The sequence below is a fragment of the Cryptomeria japonica genome, chromosome 6, assembly GCF_030272615.1.
Source record: "Cryptomeria japonica chromosome 6, Sugi_1.0, whole genome shotgun sequence".
Lineage (NCBI taxonomy): Eukaryota > Viridiplantae > Streptophyta > Pinopsida > Cupressales > Cupressaceae > Cryptomeria > Cryptomeria japonica.
The window spans coordinates 262,792,782-262,811,439 of record NC_081410.1 but is presented as its reverse complement, the minus strand read 5'-3'; positions in this window follow the sequence as shown (position 1 = coordinate 262,811,439).

The following is an 18,658-nucleotide window of genomic DNA, read 5'->3' as shown; positions in this document are numbered from 1 at the left end:
CTTTTACAAATGGGTAAAATACCTGTAGACACCTAAAATTGTCATGTCTAATTAAATAAATATTTTATTTATTTAATTAATTCATTTATCCCCTTCTAGCCTTATTTCTCATTTAAATAAATACATTTATTTATTTAAATTATCCTTTTCCTAAATTAAATAAATATCTTATTTATTTAATTGATCCCACTTCTTCTATTAATTAAATAAATATTTATTTATTTAATTAATTCATTAACCTTTTCTACCCATGACACATGTCATTCATCTCTTAATTCATACACTACCTACCCCTCTTATTATTTTATTATTTCTTTTACCTACCCTCTAATCATAGCCGACCTCCTTTTACACCTCTCAATCTTATCCCTCCATTTCATATAGTGTCTTCTATATAAGAGGATACTTCCTTCATTATCAAACCCTAATGAATGACTTGACTACATTACGATCCTACTTGCAACCACATTCCATTCTTTGTTGAGCTCTTGTGCACATAAAATCTGAGAGCAAATATATCAAGCAAGATCAATGGAGATAGGAAGAATGGAGATCAAAACCCTATTGGACATGTGATGGTATAATCTTTGTGATTTCGTTTGATTTGCATTGTCTTAGGTAATCTTCATATGTTATGGTGGATCTTTGTTGTTGTTAGGCTAGGGTTTTGTGGTTGAATTTATTTAGCCTTTCAATATTGTTATTATTGTATCCATTTTCACCATATACATTTTGGCACACCCGGTGGGACTCTTGTCCCTTTTGCATTTAACATCCTTGTTGCAGATCTTGTTTTTTGAAGTTGCAGATCTGACGTTTTCGACAGCATTTTGATATTCCCGCGTCTGCGCACTTTCGGATCGCGTTTTTTGATTTTCTGGCATGTCTGCGACATCTGGAATCGCGTCTATGTTATTGGTAGTATTTTATTTTGCAGGTTCCAGGAATCGCGTTTGTGTTATTAAGTCGCGTCTACGGTGTTTTTAGCCACGTCTGTGTTCAGAAGTCGCGTCTGAGTTCTGGAGCCGCGTCTGTGTCTCATAGAACCGCATCTGCGACAGGAAGTCGCGTCTGTGTTAAGGGTAATCACGTCTGTGTTTATTTATTTCAAATTTTGAGTTATTATTTTAGTTCTGGGTTTTTGCATTTAGGGTTTCAGATCTGGTTTATTGTGCGCTAACATTTTCAGATCTAGCTAACAAAATTGGTGCAGCTTGTTTTGAAAGCAAAATCGTTTGGTTGAAGGCCCCTATTTTCACAAAGTCTTTTGAATTTAAAATTTACCTAACTTGTGTGCTTGCAGGAAGGGGTGATTATTTGAAACAATCCAAACTACTAACAACTCTTTGTTGCAGGTCCTTGGCAAGGGTTTTTGGATTTTTATTGCGTGCCTTGTTTTCATAGACTAGCAAACACTTCAATTGGTGCAATAAAATTGAATCATTGTCTTTTGTGTCTTGAGCAATAGGCTCTTTTTGTTTAATCTTTAGAGGGCCTATCTTCCCGTGTGGTCATTAGGACTACTAGTGAGAAGAGAATGACCCAAGTGGTAGCGAGGAAAACCCACCTCTTCCAAACCACTATAAACAATTGTATTCATGGTGAAAACTATGGATAACGTGTGCTGATTAGTTCATACCGACACTATGTCTCCCCATAAACTCATTTGATCAAATTTATTTGATCAATTGTAGGGCGTAACCCCTATCGGCTGGGAGCCTTCTGTATTTACAGAGCTGAAAGTGCCACATGTATGGCCACACGAGTGGATGCCCTTACAAGCACCTTTTTGTTTTAGAAGCCCAAATCCTTCTAGTTGTTGGGGCAGGAGGTCGGACCTCTGGTAGTGGCCCACACACATACGGTTCTTAGTAGAGATACAAAGTTCACCACGGGGAGTTTTCATGGGGACTGATGCTTGGCTGACCCGAGAAGTGAGTGCCGAGGGTGGAGCCAGTGAGGTCAAGCATCTAAGTATCCACTCTGAATAGTGTAGCCTCGAGGGTAAAACCCCATGTGGGATCAACAACTATTGTCTTGGCCAGCCATAAGAATTGTGCTTGACTTATTTTAAACATTCAAAACATTCAAGACCAAACAGCAAAACATTGTGTCTTTTGTGTCTTCAAGTGTATGCAAAAACATTTTTAAATCAAACAACACACTTTTCTTGGAGTCATTTTGAGTCTAGACACTTGCAAACATTGGGTCTTCATCAACACTGTGTCCTCTTGTCACGAAAAAATAGTCAAACAGTTAGATTTGGTCACAACAAAAATGACTTCATAGATTGGAAAAAATTGCACAAATTTTGCAGAAACGTGTCTGTGTCTGACATAATAGCGTATGTGTTGTATAACCGCGTCTATGAAGGGCAGAAATGCACCTGTGTTTATAGAATCAACATTACACTTTGCAAAAAAATCCCAGAAGCGCATCTATGCTGAACAGAGCCGTGTCTGCGTCAGGAAACCGCATCTGTGTTCAGAATTGAAAAAACTTTTACAGTCCAGCAAACAACCATAGTTAGTTTCGGAATTCTTGAGCTTCCTAGGTCATTTCTCCAAGGTTTCATTTAGCGGTCAACCTGTCCTTGGGTTTCACAAAGTCCATCATTGCTTCACATCTCACTTTACATTCACAATTGTCTAAACTTGAGTCAAAAGGTCACTTGCTTGTCCTCATCATACTTTGTCAACACACTACATACAACAACACTTTTCTAGGTGGTCCCTCATCAAGGTTTCTTACCTTTGGGTCTCATTTGGTCTTACTTAGAGTCAAGGTCAACTTACCTCATCAAGAGAAACTATCCTCTCTTTGGAAGTCACACCTACTCTACTACATACATACTTGGTCTTACACTTTGGACATTGCAAGTACACTTCAGATTCATTTACATTCCATCCAACCCTTGGTCTTCCATACTTTTTCCATTTTCATCTAGTCTCACACATCTCGGTCAATACCTAGTTCATGGTTGAAACCCGTCTTCAAAAATCTAGGAGAGAAGCTAAAGAGGCTCAAGAGTTCGCAAACATGAGTTCTTATGAGTATGACAATGATATCTTTTTCAATTCTGATCATACTACATTACCTAACATGGAGGCCTATAGAAACATTCCAAATGTTGAGAACATGGACACTACAAACAATAATGCTACACATAATGACAATATAGACAACTTTTCCGTACATTCAGCAGATGTGGAAGAATCCATTATGAATCCCCATTTCAATTGATTGGTTGAGGAAATAATGAGGAGGGATAGACAATACTTCTTACAAATGATGGCACAAAGTGGAGCCAAGATACCTCATGATTTTGACATGTCTCAAATAATGGAAAATCGACCTTTGCAACAACCTCACTCCAACATGGATCAAAGGAGGCCTAATAGTGGAGGTAATAGAGGACCACATATTGTACCTGAATCACCATCATCTTTGTTTCAAAAACCAGAGGTCCCACATACACATGGTCAAGCATATGATACTCACCTTCACAAACCATTATGGAAGTCTTATGTAGACAGATATGCTCAATCACATACTAATGCTAAGGATCAACCACCAAAGCAATTGGATATTCAAAGGCATGCTCAAAATTTGGACACAAGGAAACCCCATGTCAAATTTGGGGGCAACACATTAGAACATGACATGCCTGTAGAGTATGGGATACATGGACAAAATAGATATGGCGTTCCTCAATACGAATCTATACCAAGTGGTCCATATACACAGCATCACTATAGACCTCCTCCATATGAACATGTGTATGATCAATATCATCCATATATGCAACATGCTCCTCTAATTGGTGCCTCAAGCATGGGGTATGGTCCAAGAAGTCGATCTCCACCTAAGAGCAATTTGGAGCAACAAATCAGGGACTTACAAAAGAAAATGGAGGACATAAATACACCGAAGCCAACATACACAATGAGAGACATATGTCCCTATCCATTTTACAAGAGCATTCCGATGCCTCCATTTCCTACACACTTTGTGACACCTAATTTTGATAAGAATAGAGGAAAAGGGGATCCTAAGGCACACATAAGACAATTTTTCACAGCTTGCATTGAGGTAACAACAGAAGAGACATATTTGATGAGATTATTCCCACAGAGCCTAGGTGATCAAGCTATGGAATGGTTCTCCCAACTCCCACCTGGTATTAAGTCATGGGGTGATCTAGCAGAGGCATTTATTCAACATTTATCCTACAACATAGAGACAGACATATCAGTCACTACTTTGTGCAACACCAAGCAAAAAGAGGGAGAGTCTTTTGCATCATTTTTACAAAGATGGAGAAATCTAGCCAGTAGATGCTCTTGTGAAATTCCACAAAAACAAATGGTAGAAATGTTCACCCAAAATGTTAACAAAGACATTGGTTATGATTTAAGAAAAGCTTGTTTGTCCACTTTCAAGGACGTCATTGAAAAAGGCTTAGCAATAGAGAAGGTCCTAATTGAACAAGGAGTCATTAAGATATTCAAGGAAAACAAAGATGACTTTAAAGGAAAAGATAAGCCGAGATTTTGGAACAAAAATAAGAACATAGTCAATGATGGTGTTTTTGACACCAACACAGTGTGACCCAAATTCATTTTTTTGGGATCAAGTTCTACAAACAATCAAGTGAATACTCAAACAACTTCCAGATCACGAAGGAAATACACTCCCTTGGGAGAACCACTTGAGTCAGTTTTCAAGAAGCTAGTGGCAAACAAAGTAATCACAGTTCTAGATTTTCCTCCATATGAACCAAAGGTCAAACCAAATTGGTGGAATGATGATGAGTATTGTGAATTTCATAAGAGCAAAGGTCATAAGATAGGAAATTTCCATCGACTAAAGAACATCATATAAGATCTCATTGATAGAGGTGATATTGAGATTGAGGGACACTCGTCTAATCAAGAACATGAGATGTTTAAGGAACCATTCCCAAAACATGAAAAGGGAAAAGCTAAGGCCATAGAGGACCAAACCAACCATACCAAAGCATCCTACAACTATTATTCAACTATCAATCACATCTCGATGGACAATTATGTCTCTACCATTATCATCAAGGACAAAACGTCTGAGAATTCTACCCGGAGACCTAGGATTGTCCTAAAAGGTGTTGGATCTTCTTCCGAACCTAACTCTGAATGTAATGTCACAACCCATCGAGGTAAATTCACTTTGCAAGGTACTCCAACCAAAAACACTGCTTCCTCATCAACCAAGCCTAAGTATGACCTTATAGAACAGTTAGGGAAGACACCCATGCTCATCTCCATTCTTGAGCCCTTATGCATATCCCCCGCTCATAAAGCTATTCTTGACAAAACCTTGAGAGACACTACCATTCCTACTGATCTGAACATGGACTAGTTTCAAGCCATGGTGGGATACCTTTCCGTTCCACACTCCCTTACATTCATAGAGGCCGATGATGCCTTCGTAAGTCAACCACATAATGCACCACTACACGTTGAAGCCTTCATACACAAACATAGAATCAAATGAGTCCTGATAGATGGAGGAGCTGGTCTAAACATTTGTACATTGAGCACAATTAAACAATTGGGATATTCTGATAAAGCTGTGAATTCTACAAATCAAATCACCATCAAGGCATATGATGATGAAGAGCGTTCATCCAAGGGCACAGTCACCTTGCCTCTTAGAGTTGGGCCAGTTACAAAGGATGTGGTTTGTCAAGTCTTGGATCTAGATCTCACTTATAACATATTGCTAGGACGTCCTTGGATTCATGAAATGAGGGCAGTCCCATCTACATATCATCAATACATTAAGTTTCTTCACAATGGAGTGGAAGTAACAGTTAACGGCGATCCTAATCCGTTCATATACTGCAATAATCTTAGATCAAAAGCTGAGACCATCATTCCTAGTAATCATGAAGCTATTCCTTCTTCGGCATACATTGATCCTAAGTCATTAAAACCTTCGACATCAAAACAAGGTGAGCTTAAAGGCAAGTTTCAAGACAAAGGCATGGGGGAATACACTTTAAATCAGACCATGTACTTACGACAAGTCATGAGTTCCCCAAAAGAATATGGAAGACCACATCCTAACAAGCAAGTAACCATCATGATACTCAAATGGGACCCTACTACCTTTCAAAGATGGGGTGAACTGGAAGAGGAAGATTTATACAAAATGCTTTACAAAGACATTGAAGATGACACACAAGATCACATCAATCTACCATGCGAGAAATATGGCAAAGGCTTCAAAATTCTACAAAAATTTGGGTATGATGGAAAAAGCCCTCTTGGGTTACGAAAGGAAGGCATCATTGAACCTTTACAACTTGAATTGACTTTCAAAAAGGAACACTCGAGGGGACTTGGTTTCTTAACTTCCAAGGTCCACACCCAAAGGATAGAAGAAGCCTTACAAATCAAAGCTGCCAAAATTCAACAAGAGGATCGCTATTCCACAGACTCCAACGAATGGGAATGGGGTTTAGATAAGTCCTCCAGTGACTACGAGCTCACTGAGACATTCAGAGAGCCAGATGAACCCACAGAAGAAGAGGAATTCTATAACAAGTTCAGAGTTGGTCAAGAAATAACCCATGAGGATTCCACACAGTCCTTGTCTCAAGGTCCTAGGTTGAAATCACATAGGATGAGAACACCTGTCCCAGAATGCACTACTAGTGATGATAATTTGGATTCGCTCGCAATCGATACTGATGAGGAGAGTGCCATCGATGACCTCAATAATTACCTTGACATACCTAAATATAACTGCATCTTCGATCTTAGCCCAGCTAACTTCGAAGACGTTAAAGGCCTTCCACTTGTTCACCACCAACTCATTGACTGGGATCACGAAGGACTTGCACAACTTGACACATTCCAAAATGATGAGGCTTTTATTGACTATCTGGGGATACGAGATGATCTTCCTCCTAGGGACCATAAAGTGAGATACACTATAGAACTCAATAGCGTGGCATATTTTGGTGAGGGTGTCGGACCTTCCAGTCACAAAAATGTGAAAATAAGAACAAATCAAGGGTCTTATGGCGAAAACCACACTGTGGCGTTGTCTGACCCCAAAAAAGTAAAAAGAAAGGACATATCTGAGGGTGAAAACCTCTCTAAGGCACCCAAAGATGGAAGGCTCGACATTCTCCCAGCATCATATGAGGAAAAGTCATCCATGTTGGTAGAGGAGACTATTAAAACAAACATTGGTACAGAAGAGGTTCCACACAACATATTCTTGGCTCAATCGTTGACAGAGTCCGAAAGGTCAAAATTCATAAGTTTCTTCAAAGAATGACAAATCAACTTTGCATGGTCATACGTTGATATGTCTGGGTTAGATCCGGATTTGGTAATGCATCATTTGACAGTCAAACTGGGGGCAAAGCCAGTGAAATAGAAATTAAGAAAAATGCATCCACAGGTGGCCTTACTAGTCAAAGCAAAACTTGAGAAATTATTGGATGTCGGATTCATACGCCCAATTGATTATCCTGAATGGATCTCTAAATTAGTGCCTGTCAGTAAACCAGATTGCAGCATCAGAATATGTATAGATTTCAGAGACATCAACAAAGCTTGTCCAAAGGATGACTTCCCATCACCAAATATTGACTTGATTGTTGATCTCACAGCAGGTCATGAAATGTTATCATTAATGGATGGATTCTTTGGTTATAATCAAATAAGGATCATGCCTGAGGATCAACACAAAACATCATTCACTTGTTCTTGGGGAACTTTTTGCTGGAATGTCATGCCCTTCGGGCTAAAGAATGCAGGTGCTACATATCAAAGAGCCATGACTACTATCTTTCATGATCTCATGCACGTAACCGTGGAAGATTATGTCGATGACCTCTTGGGAAAATCAATAGACAGAAATACACATTTGGACATACTTTCAGTCATCTTTGATCGGTTGGAAAAATACAAAGTAAGATTAAACCCCAAGAAATGTGTCTTTGGAGTAACCTCCAAGAAGCTTCTAGGATTCATTGTATCCAAAAGAGGAATCAAAGCTGATCCAGAAAAAGTCAAGGCCATCTTGGAGATGCAACCACCAAGAAATATCAGTCAACTTCGATCCTTACGAGGCAGACTCTAGTCCATATGAAGATTCATAACACAACTTGCAGATAAGTGTAATCCTTTTCAGCACCTGCTACATAAAAACATCAAATTCAAATGGGATGATAACTATCAATAGGCTTTCCAAATGCTCAAAGATTATCTTCTAAATCCGCCAGTTTTGATGCCACCAGTTCCAGATCAACCTCTATTACTATACATATCAGCTACTCCAACAGCACTGGGGGCACTCTTAGCACAACAAATTGCGGAGGGCAAGGAAAAAGTAGTATACTATATCAGTCACACATTGGTGGGATATGAGCTAAACTACACACCAATTGAGCGTGCATGTCTTGTCATGGTCTTTGCTTCACAAAAATTATGACATTACATGCTCACTCATAAGACTAAGTTGGTTGCAAGGATAGATCCATTGAAATACCTTCTCAATAAGGCAACACTTACTGGGCGATTGGCCAAATGGGTAATGATCCTGAGTGAATTCGACATTGAGTATGTGGATAGAAAAGCAATAAATCTATTTTGATAGATGATGTTCTTCTAAGTTCAGAATTTTCAAATGAATCTATTTTGACAATGTCACATGTGAAGCCATGGCAACTGTACTTCGATGGCTCATACACATAGCATGGGGTAGGAGCTGGCATCCTCTTTATAACTCCTCAAGGGGATTCTATACCAAAATCATACCACTTATCATTTCCTTGCACTAAAAATATAGCGGAATATGAGGCATTAACAACAGGATTATGAATTGCACTTTAGTGGAAGATCTAGGAACTTTGTGTTTTTGGGGACTCTCAACTTGTCATCCGTCAAGCAACTGATGATTACCAAACAAAAGATGAAAAATTAATGCCTTACAAACAAATGGTGGATGACCTAAAACAACACTTCACAAAGATAGACTTTGAGTAGATACCAAGAGAACAGAATCGCGCCGCAGATGCCATGGCTACAATTGCTTCACTAATTGATCTACCTCCAAATGAGACCCGCTATGAGTTCTTGGTGGATAACCTTTTGGTTCCTTCATATGAAATCATTCCTACTAAGATGATATGTGTTGTCCGTCCTAAGTCCCAGTTATATGGTTCCATTTCACATACCTTCATGACAATACCCTACCTCCTAATCTATCAAATAACCAACATCGCACTTTCATTCGCCAATCCTCTCGATATGTCATTTTAGCTGAAATCCTATACCGATGAGGTCTAGATGGCACTCTTCTTAGATGTTTAGAAAGAGATGAATCTCAGATTGCGTTATGTGAAGTACATGAAGGGATATGTGGTCCACATGCTAGTGGTCCTACCTTGGCCAAGAAACTCATCAGGACTGGATATTACTGGCCCAATATGGAAAAAAACTCATATAAGTTTGTCAAAAAATGTAAGAAATGTCAATTTCATGGAGACCTCATACATGCGCCAGTGCAAGAACTTCAACCAATTGTGTCTCCTTGGCCCTTTTGTCAGTGGGGACTCAATCTCATAGGCAATATTCACCCTCCTTCTTCCAATGGTCATAAATTCACTATCACTACCACAGAGTATTTCACAAAATGGATTGAAGCCATGCCTCTCACACAAGCCACTGGAAAAAAAATTGCTACGTTCATCCTCAACTATATCATTTGCCGATACGGTATTCCTGTTTCCATTATCACTGATAACGGGCGTCCCTTCAAAAATCAGGATGTTCGTGAACTCTCTGACCGCTTCCATATTTCCCATCATTTCTCCACACCAATTACCCCCAAGGTAATGGTCAAGCTGAGGCGTCTAATAAAACAATCCTTAAAATCCTAAAGAAGACAGTCAATGATGCTGGCTTTAATTGGCATATCCAACTTAATCCTGCACTTTGGGCCTACTGCACAAGTGTCCGCACACCTATAGGAGCTACACCTTATTCACTTGTCTATGGCACTAAAGCCATCTTGCATATTGAGGTCGAGCTACCCTCTTTACGAGTCTCTTTGCAAAACATCATCAGTGATGAAGACTATAGGGTCTCTCGCTTACAAGAGCTTAAACTACTGGATGAACGAAGACAAACTGCTTTTAATCATCTTAAGACTTATCAACAATGAATGAGTCACAGCTACAATCACAAGGTCAAGCCTCGCACATTTGAGGTAGGTGATTTGGTTCTCAAAGAAAACCCCAAAAATTAGCAAGACAGAGAGAAGAAAGGCAAGTTCGAACCAAACTGGCTTGGTCCTTACATCATCACAGTAGCATATGGATCTGGGGCATATCAACTCTCAACTACAGAAGGTGAACCTTTGGAGGATCCTATCAATAGCATGCACGTTCGCAGGTTTTACACATAGCTCTTCAGAGTATCCTAATTCAAAAATACAAAAAAAAATCAAAAAATTCAAAAATACAAAAAAAATTATAAAACAAAAAAAATCGTTACTTGGTGAAAACTTGGCAAACAAGCGCCTTGTGACACAAAAAAACATTGAAAAATTGAAAACAGTAAAGAGATATAATTTTCATCCAATGGTGAAAACCACTTCGATGGTGCCCTGTGCAAGTACCATGGTGAAAATTGGGTCACCAGTGCCATGTGTAGAGACATTGCTCCTCCCTCCTTCATGATTCTCTTTCATCACTTCACTTTGCACATACTCACGACCAATTCATCCATAATAAACTTACCCATTCCCATCATGGCTTGTTATTGATCTACCCAAGATTGGTTAGCCATTCATAATAAACCTCTCTTTTAACCTCCCTTTCCATCCATAATAAATTAGATCCTATCTGTGGCTAAGGCAAATCCTACGTCTAGTGATGGGTGTGGAATTTAGAACATCACATGTTTCGAGGAGTACAGTTTCTTCCAGATTCCTTCAGTCTATCCGTGCACAATTCACAATAAAGCAACATTTGCATCACAGGTCCGCAATAAAGTTCCATCTTCTTTGCAATAAAGTATCAGTTTCATGGATTCAGTCAGTTTTAGATGAGACACAGCAGCAACAATGGGCTTCAACAAATCAAATCTTTCAACAGACTCAGACAACATATGGTTTCGTGCTATCTATCCTTTTTTGTGAAAGTAAACATTGTGACCACAATCAAATAAGACTTATACAAGTGACAAGAGACACTAAACTTGAGGGCTACAGTGGATGTTGGTGTCGAGTCTTGGTTTTCTTTTGATTTCCTCTTCTTTTTGGTGACATGTCTTTTAGCTTTTCCAGTATGTCTCTGACTAGAGATTCTATCTCCAGGATGTTTTTGACTAGAAAGGCGAGGATGGGGTATCGTCACCTATTTGTATTTGCTATCTATGGATTGTCTCTTAGTAATGCTATGACTTGTCCAGGGATATGAGGACACTGAGAGTCAAGTATGAACTGGGGCATTCCTTGTTTGTGACTATTTTATCTCCATGCAAACAGGTACAATGACTTTCTGGGTCAAACATATGCCTCGATTGTCATAACCTATTTTGCCATAATAAAGCTCAATGATGATAACACACAAGAAGCTCTTTCACTTTCATATCTTCTATCTTTCATCCCCCTTTCTTGATTGACTTCCATCATCCTTCTCGAGTCCGTGTAGCCTGCTATCACATGACTAAGTATAATGATACACCAAAAACATATGCATTTCATGTAGTTGCACCTGCATTATCATATATAAGCATTTCATGCATACATATAGATATCACAACTGCATCACATCCTGCACACAACACCTGTTAGCACAATTTACATTTGCATTATCATATTCATCTACATTATATACATTCATATTTGCATCATGCATACACATATAAAACATAAAAGAACAAAAATATTGCATTTCATCATGTACATATTTGCATCCATATCTTAAGCATCACATAGAAACATACATCATGAAACATCTCATCACATAGGTACACATGCATATAGTTGCCACAAAGATGAATCATCTCATATATATATAAAGTGCCATGATACAATGATGTCAAAATCATATGGCTACAATCACCTGAAGGTGTCTACATCATCATACAAAAATGATACAATACTGATACATAGGGAGCCCTCTATGACTATGATGAACTCCCTCCCTTGGAGCCACCTAGCCTCGATGGAATCTGAGCCCTTAAAGGAACCACCTCAGGATCATCCCCTCTGTCTCCTCTATCTGGTGGTGGTGGAGGACCCATAACCCCACCACTCGATGCCTGTCTCCTCCGGCTCCCTTTCGTAGCTGTCGTTGTCCGCGATGGTCTATAGAAGCTCCTCGCCCGCTGATCCACTGGCATTGCACCATAATAGAGATCCCACCAGTAAGAAATCTCCTCCCCTGCCTGCAGGACGTAGGCATATCTGGCCCCTGTGTCCTCTGCTGCCTATCTCCCAGCCCTTAGTGTTGTCTCAGCCTCTGTGAAGCACTAAATGGCCTAGTCTCTCTCCCACTCAGTATCTCGGAGCCATCTCTTGAGCCTATCCCTCTTCCTCTCCAACTCCTGGATCTCATCTACCTATCCGTGGTAGATCTCCCTCAACTCCATCAGCTCATCCTCCTCTACATTAGCTCCCTGTGGCTCTGCCTATGGCTCCCCCTATACGGGTGCCTGCCCCTGTGCCTGTGCCTGTACTAGTACTTGTACTGGTGCCTATACTGGTACCTGTCCCTGTATCTGCCCCTATCCCTATACCTACACCTGTCTGGGACCCTATGCTGCTAGCACCTGTAGCGGCAATCCACCGCGACCCCTCACCACCTGAGCCTTCCTATCCTCTCCACCCTCCCTCCGCAGTGCAACCCTCCTCTCTCCAACTGCCCCCCTCCTCCTCTGTTGGCCTCTGCCCCCATCAGCTCCACCATCATCATCATCCCCACCACCCTCTCCATCTAATGGCTCTCCCAGATCCGTCAGGCGTGGGAATGGATGCTCCGCCCAGTATGTTGTGTACTCGACATCCATGCTGGCATCCTCGACCTCTGGCCACATGTCCCAGGGTAGTGGCATCATCTCTACCAACTGCGTAATAGCTTGATCATATGATAACAGGGGTCCAAACTGCATCTGATCTCTCACAGTCCGTGCATACATGCCTGAACCCCGTGGCATCCACTGAATCCTGCCGAACTGCCTGCCAATCCTATCCACTAGCTGCCTCTCTAGCACATAGGGCATTTGTCCAATCAGGTACCTACTCTGAAAGGTGTAGGGAAGCTCAACCGCATCATCCTCCCACTGCTCACATCCCAGGTATGGCCTCCATATGACCATGTCAATGTCATCTATCACCCACCGCCAATGCTCCAACCTATCAATCCGTGGCTGCGACGTGATCATGTCATACAAGTGAACAAAACTGCATCCGTGACCTCTGCCTCTAAAGTGTATCGGTCTCATCACTGGCAGATGCTCATAAGCCCACACCTGCAACAATGTCACCCCGCAGCCCAATCCCACTGATCCGTGGTATACAAACTGATGCAGCTCATAGTAGAGGTGTACCAGCACACACGGTCCCTAGGCATATCTGGTGTGCTGTGTCAATAGTGTCTTCAATGCTCCTCCCTAGCCTACAGCCAACCCTCGTGTTGCCCTATCTGGACACAAGAACCCACTGATCGCTCCTCCTATCACTGTTGGTAGCGCTAACCCTGTAGCTGTCATCGTATCCCAAGCCACATGTCTAGCCCTCATCTCCAGTCTTGGGTCCTGGAACACTCGTCTCAGGGCCTCCCTGTCTCCATCTCGATTGTATGGGATCAGCTTCCCATCGATCAGTATCCTCAAGATCCTATATACATCCTCGAGAGTGACTATCGTCTCCCCCATCAGCAAATGGAATGTACAAGTCTCGGAGTGCCACCTCTTCGCCAGCGCAGTCAACAGTCCCATGTTCGCCCAAAACTCAGGCACATACAACACATGTCTCAATCCCACAGCCTCGATAGCAGCTCGCTCCTCAGCTGTCAACTCAAGTCGCAACCTCTGAATCGATGGGAATCTCTCCCATGACTCCAGCATAGGCAAATACTCCTGCAGTCAAGCAAATCAATCATGTCAGTCATTGTGGCATTCACTATTCATCACAAAATGCTACTTTTTACCTAAATGCATATGGCATTCTATCCTAGTGACACTCATTGTTCATCACAAAGTGTTGCTTCTATCCTAGTGACACTCACTGTTCATCACAAAGTGTTGCTTCTATCCTAGTGGTACTCCCTATTCATCACAAAGTACTACATGTGTGGCACTTCCTGTTCATCACAAAGTGTTACTCACATTGGCACTCACTGTTCATCACAAAGTGCTGCTCATATTTTAGTACTCCCTGTTCATCACAAAGTACTCTATCTTGGTACTCACTGTTCATCACAAAGTGCCTTGATTTATCTTAGTCTTCCCTAGAGGACCTGCTTGAGTGTATCCTCTCAGCAGCTTATCCAATCGACAGTGTATGCTCATCACAGAACTGTCGATTTGACCTAGAAGACACAAATTCACTTTTTTTGACACAAATGCGCTTTCCTGACATAAACGCACTTGAAGACTGCACAGACACGCCTAAAAAATGCAGATGTGCCTAAAAAACATAGATGTGCCTATGCTCTGTACAGGCACGCCTGGGCGACATAGACGTGCCTTCTTGGCACAGACGTGCCTACACATCACAAACGTGGCCGCCTTTGGCACAAACGTGGTTTCCATCACAGACGCGCCTGGCACAAACACAGACGCGCTTCGCATGCATAGACACGCCTAGCACCAATGCAGACACACCTGGATGTTTTTGGACATTATTTTGGACCCTATTCTAAGTGCATTTATTGCCGTATCTACCATGCATTAATGACAATAATAAATGCGTTGAAGTACGAGGAGGTTTTGTGGTACTTACCGGCTCTCCTGCCTCTGCTGGCCTCTGGAATCGGCAAACGCGGTTGAATCTATGAATGAAGGCCATCACTGCTAACTGCTGCTGCTCTTTTCACTGTGCACTCTACTCTTGTGGATGTGTAGATGACAATGAGGATGTATTTCCCCCATGGTCTATCTTATAGACTACCCCTAGCCCTCATCTCTCGAGTCAGTTTTCTTTATCCTGTGACTTTGTCACTTTATCCGATCAGTCCATTCTAGCCTTTCTTTCTTATCAAGAGATTGTCTGTGATCTTTGCAAACATTTTCATCCAATCTCTCGAGGGGGCTATCATTCCCATCTTGGGGCAACTTTGTATCAGTTCATCTTATCTTCTTTGAAACAACGCGACAAGCCACATTGTCTCAAAGAGGGGCAAAATGTAGACACCTAAAATTGTCATGTCTAATTAAATAAATATTTTATTTATTTAATTATCTAAGCCTAATTCTTCTATTAATTAAATAAATCTTTATTTATTTAATTAATTCATTTATCCTCTTCTAGCCTTACTTCTCATTTAAATAAATACATTTATTTATTTAAATTATCCTTTTCCTAAATTAAATAAATATCTTATTTATTTAATTGATCCCACTTCTTCTATTAATTAAATAAATCTTTATTTATTTAATTAATTCATTAACCTTTTCTACCCATGACACATGCCATTCATCTCTTAATTTATACACTACCTACCCCTCTTATTATTTTATTATTTCTTTTACCTACCCTCTAATCATAGCCGACCTCCTTTTACACCTCTCAATCTTATCCCTCCATTTCATATAGTGTCTTCTATATAAGAGGATACTTCCTTCATTATCAAACCCTAATGAATGATCTTAATGACTTGACTACATTATGATCCTACTTGCAACCACATTCCATTCTTTGTTGAGCTCTTGTGCACATAAAATCTGAGAGCAAATATATCAAGCAAGATCAATGGAGATAGGAAGAATGGAGATCAAAACCCTATTGGACATGTGATGGTATAATCTTTGTGATTTTGTTTGATTTGCATTGTCTTAGGTAATCTTCATATGTTATGGTGGATCTTTGTTGTTGTTAGGCTAGGGTTTTGTGGTTGAATTCATTTAGCCTTTCAATATTGTTATTATTGTATCCATTTTCACCATATACAATACCCAATTAGTCTCTCATTCTTAATGAATGAGGACTTAACTAAATAACACATTTCTTTCTTTAAAATTATTACAACAAATACATTCTTATTTCTTCCTTCAACTAAAATCAAATCTGCAACATCCTAGCTTTCTTTCCTCTTTCCAAGCAACCTGCATACAAAATATAAGGCTATGACCATGGGGTGCTCACCTCCCAGCCTAGGCTTACTAGAAGCCACCCCCGAGCTTGGAGAACCAAGTCCTAGATGGGTTACACTCAAGAAAACACAAATAACCAAGGGGACAAACACAACAAACACATTCCCATCCCAAGCTGAAACTTCATCACATAATGTGATGTTTTACTAAGGTGGAAGCGGACCAAGTACTTTTGAGGAAATCTGTTAGATAGTAACTCACAACTAACTCATGCCATCCAATAATATAACAAAAATCTTCTTAACCCCCATATCCTTATGACCCCCAAAGGCAAACATGCCATTTTTCTCCCCTTATGACCACCAAATGCATAATCAAAACTATGCAACAAGGGTCACATGGACAAACTCTTGAGATCACTCTCATGATGAGAGCCTCTTACTCTAAGGCTGTCAAAATCCTTCCACCCCCAAGACCAATTTTCCCTCCCAAGGGTAAGATGGCCTTGGATACTCCCAAAACACAATAAAATACATAACAAAAGAAAAGGAAAGAACCACATAAAAACCTTCACAAATACATTACAAAGAAAGATACAATATTTACATTCAACATCCCTACAAACAGATTTTAACATACAAGTAAGATAATGCACTTACCTTGAATCTGCCAAGGGATTTACTAGAGATAGCTTGGAGAAGAGCAGCCCAATCCACAAAGCTTTTTTGCAACACTTAGCCCAAATTTCCTATTCTCAAACTAGTTTTTTTTTCCTCCAAAAATTGTCCAAAATCTCCAAAGATGGAGAGTGGGTGATTAACTCACTAAGTTTGAATCTCTAGCCTAAGAAGTCTTCTCTCACTTCTTCCAACCTCTTGGATAGAGTGAGGGACTCCCATTGGTTGGTCTTCCCTAGGTCTTACACACTCCCTAACCAAGACACCTCAAGAAGAGGAATGAAATGGGGAAAAGGAATTACATCTATCAAGAAGGTTATCTAACCAAGGATGACACTTCTAAAGATGAAATTCAACCATCTAGGAAAACCCACTTTTTTGGGTGGTTAAACAAGCCCTAGGGGAAAGACACGTGGCCAAAATTGTCCTGCACCCATAGGTACCCAATGAGGCCCAATTAAAAAGCCCCAAAACTGACTCTAGGAGTTGATTTAACCCTTTGAAAGTCCACCTAAAGTTAACCTACGGGTCAACTCTGAGTTGACCCTCCTTATGACTCATTATCCTAGATTTCTTGGAACCTTCAAGGATAATTAGGAGCTATAACAATTAAGCAAAAATAAATCTCTCCAAAAAGTGACATGACAATTGCCAACACAACATACAACATATGTGTCAAGTGACACTACAAAAATAATTCCACATCACAATTATACACATGGCAATTGTCCCTTGAATGATTTAAACAAATTTAATGAATACAATTTACACACATACAAACAATTACATTTACGAATAAAAGATGATACATACGGGGTGTTGCCTCTCCAAATAGACAACCCCTAGTTTTACGAACGTACATAGGACTAGGCTTGATTCTCCATAATATTTCCATGGTCACATGGATAATTTCCTACGCATCTCAATTCAAACATTAGTACTTTCCAATAACCTCATATAACATTAAACACATAATTAAGAATACAATTCAATCACTCTGCATAGAATTGACATTATACAATACAATTTACCACATATCAAGGCAATTCACATAAGCAATTCATCATAATCCTCATAATCTAATCCATTAATAAGATATGCAACCATATTTCTAGAATCATAATAAAGTCCTGCAAATCAAATAATGACATACAACGTCTCAATGTTACCCTATTCTAGAATCATATAAAATTCTATATCCACAAAGCATAGAAATGAAGCATCAATATATCAATGTTATCAAATTCATGTGACCATATAAAGTCCTACATCCATAGTGCAATAAAATAGAGCATCCATAATAGTTCCAACATGAAAATCACTGAAATACTAGGATGGGTCGGGGTAGGGCCTAACACAAAAACCAAATTTATTTAATACTTCAATTAAGAAACCCTTGTCCACCATATCATAAGCTTTCAAAATATCGAGTTTTAAAATCTTACAGTAATCCTTGGTTTTCCTAGCCGTGTGAAGCATTTCATGGGCAATGATAATGCCTTCCACAATGGATCTTCAAGGGGTAAATCCACTTTGTTCATCCGATATGACGTGTTTAAGGAGGGGCTTCAATCTGTTAGCAATGATCTTTGTTACAATCTTATAGACCATGTTGCATAAAGCAATGGGCCTAAAATCACTCATCTGTTGAGGGTTTTT